Source organism: Arachis duranensis, chromosome 9, assembly GCF_000817695.3.
Source record: "Arachis duranensis cultivar V14167 chromosome 9, aradu.V14167.gnm2.J7QH, whole genome shotgun sequence".
Classification (NCBI taxonomy): domain Eukaryota; kingdom Viridiplantae; phylum Streptophyta; class Magnoliopsida; order Fabales; family Fabaceae; genus Arachis; species Arachis duranensis.
In genome coordinates, this window is record NC_029780.3 from 55,358,141 (window position 1) to 55,361,719 (window position 3,579).

Sequence of the window (3,579 nt, forward strand, 5' to 3'; positions counted from 1 at the left end):
TCACACTGAGACCATAGAGATTCCATTGGATTTACTTCTGCCATTCATGAGCTCTGATGAGTATTCTTCCTCTGAAGATGATGAAGATGTCACTGAAGAGCAAGTTGCTAAGTACCTTGGAGCAATCATGAAGCTAAATGACAAGTTATTTGGTAATGAGACTTGGGAGGATGAACCTCCTTTGCTCACCAAAGAACTGGCTGACTTGTCTAGGCAGAAACTACCTTTAAAGAGACAGGACCCTGGGAAGTTCTCAATACATTGTACAATAGGCACCATGACCTTCAAGAAGGCTCTGTGTGACCTAGGGTCAAGCATAAACCTCATGCCTCTCTCTGTAATGGAGAAGCTAGGGATCTTTGAGGTACAAGCTGCAAGAATCTCACTAGAGATGGCAGACAATTCAAGAAAACAATCTTACGGACTTGTAGAGGATGTTCTGGTAAAAGTTGAAGACCATTACATCCCTGCTAATTTCATAGTCCTAGAGATTGGGAAGTGCATGGATGAATCCATCATCCTTGGCAGACCCTTCCTAGGCACAGCAAAGGCTGTGATTGATATTGACAGAGGAGAATTGATCATTCAAGTGAATGAAGAATCCTTTATGTTTAAGGCTCAAGGATATCCCTCTGTAACCATGGAGAGGAAGCATGAAGAACTTCTCTCAAAACAGAGTCAAACAGAGCCCCCACAGTCAAACTCTAAGTTTGGTGTTGGGAGGCCACAACCAACTTCTAAGTTTGGTGTTAAACCCCCACATTCAAACTCTAAGTTTGGTGTTAGGAGGTTCCAACATGACTCTGAGTATCTATGAGGCTCCATGAGAGCCCACTGTCAAGCTACTGACATTAAAGAAGTGCTTGTTGGGAGGCAACCCAATTTTTTTATATTTATCTAATTTCCTTTGTTATTTTATGTTTTCTGTAGGTTGATGATCATGGAAAGTCACAAAATCAATTGAAAAAGCAAAAATAGCATGAAAAACAGAAAGAAAAATAGCACACCCTGGAGGAAAAACTTGCTGGCATTTAAACGTCAGCAAGGGCAGCAAATGGGCGTTTAACGCCCAGTCTGGCACCATTCTGGGCATTTAACGCCAGAAAGGGGCACCAAACTGGCGTTAAACGCCAGGAAAGGGCAAGAAGCTGGCGTTAAATGCCAGAAATGGGCACCAGCCCGGCGTTTAACGCCAGAATTGGCATAAGGGAGCATTTTTGCTCGCCACTTGGTGCGGGGATGAATTTTCCTTGACTCCTCAGGATCTGTGGACCCCACAGGATCCCCACCTACCCCACCACTCTCTCTCCCCTTCACCCATTCACCAATCACCTCAACACCTCTTTCCCAAAAACCCTTCACCTATCATATCCCACTATTCTCTTCACCACTCACATCCACCCTTCATAAAACCCCACCTACCTCACCATTCAAATTCAAACCACTTTCCCTCCCAAACCCACCCATAATTGCCGAACCCTACCCTCCCTCCACCCCTATATAAACCTATCTTCACTCCTTTATTTTCACACAGCCTAAACTCTACTTCTCCCCTTTGGCCGAAACACAAAGCCCCTCCTCCATCTCCTCTATTTCTTCTTGTTCTACTCTCTTCTTTCTTCTTTTGCTCGAGGACGAGCAAACCTTCTAAGTTTGGTGTGGTAAAAGCATTGCTTTTTGTTTTCCATAACCATTTATGGCATCTAAGGCCGGAGAAACCTCTAGAAAGAGGAAAGGGAAGGCAAAAGCTTCCACCTCCGAGTCATGGAGATGGAGAGATTCATCTCAAGGGTGCATCAAGACCACTTCTATAAAGTTGTGGCCATGAAGAAGGTGATCCCCGAGTTCCCTTTCAAACTCAAAAAGAGTGAATATCCAGAGATCCGACATGAGATCCAAAGAAGAGGTTGGGAAGTTCTTACCAGCCCCCTTCAACAAGTAAGAATCTTAATGGTTCAAGAGTTCTATGCCAATGCATGGATCACCAAGAACCATGATCAAAGTGTGAACCCGGACCCAAAGAATTGGCTTACAATGGTTCGGGGAAAATTCATAGATTTTAGTCCGAAAAATGTAAGGTTGGCATTCAACTTGCCCATGATGCAAGGAGATGAACACCCTAACACTAGAAGGGTCAACTTTGATCAAAGGTTGGACCAAGTCCTCATAGACATTTGTGAAGAGGGCGTTCAATGGAAGAGAGATTCAAAAGGGAAGCCGGTTCAACTGAGAAGGCATGACCTCAAGCCCGTGGCTAGGGGATGGTTCGAGTTTATCCAACGCTCAATCATTCCCACTAGCAACCGGTCCGAAGTTACTATAGACCGGGCCATCATGATTCATAGCATCATTATTGGAGAGGAAATAAAAGTTCATGAGTTTATATCCCAAGAACTTTATAAGGTGGCGGACAAGTCCTCTACCTTGGCAAGGTTAGCCTTCCCTCATCTCATTTGTCACCTCTGTTATTCACTCGGAATTGACATAGAGGGAGACACCCAAATGGATGAGGACAAGCCCATCACTAAGAAAAGGATGGAGCAAACAAGAGATCCCACTCATCATGAAATCCCTGAGATGCCTCAAGGGATGCACTTTCCTCCACAAAACTATTGGGAGCAAATCAACACCTCCCTAGGAGAATTGAGTTCCAACATGGGACAACTAAGGGTGGAGCACCAAGAATTTTCAATCCTCCTCCATGAAATTAGAGAAGATCAAAGAGTCATGAGAGAGGAGCAACAAAGGCAAGGAAGAGACATTGAGGAGCTCAAGCACTCCATAAGATCTTCAAGAGGAAGAACAAGCCACCATCACTAAGGTGGACCCCTTCTTTAACTTCCTTGTTCTTTATTTTCCTGTTTTTCAAATTTTCATGCTTATGTTTATCTATGTTTGTGTCTTATGATCATTAGTGCCTTAGTGTCTATGCCTTAAAGTTATGAATGTCCTTTGAATCCATCACCTTTCTTAAATAAAAAATGTTCTTAATTGAAAAAGAGAAGAATTGCATGAATTTTGAATTTTATAGTAGATTAATTATTTGATGTGGTGGCAATACTTTGACTTCTGAATGTATGCTTGAACAGTGCATATGTCTTTTGAATTTGTTGTTCATGAATGTGGGATCTTGAAAGAATGATGAAAAAGGAGACATGTTACTGAGGATCTGAAAAATCATAAAAATGATTCTTGAAGCAAGAAAAAGTAGTGAATTCAAAAAAAAAAGATAGTACATGTGAAAAAAAAAGAAAAAGAAATAATAAAGTTGTCCAAGGCAAAAAGAGTGTGCTTAAGAACCCTGGACATCTCCAATTGGGGACTCTAGCAAAGCTGAGTCACAATCTGAAAAGGTTCACCCAGTTATGTGTCTGTGGCATGTATGTATCCGGTGGTAATACTGGAAGACAGAGTGCTTTGGGCCACAACCAAGACTCATAAAGTAGCTATGTTCAAGAATCATCATACTTAACTAGGAGAATCAATAACACTATCTAGATTCTGAGTTCCTATAGAAGCCCATCATTCTGAATTTCAAAGGATAGAGTGAGATGCCAAAACTATTCAGAGGCAAAAAGC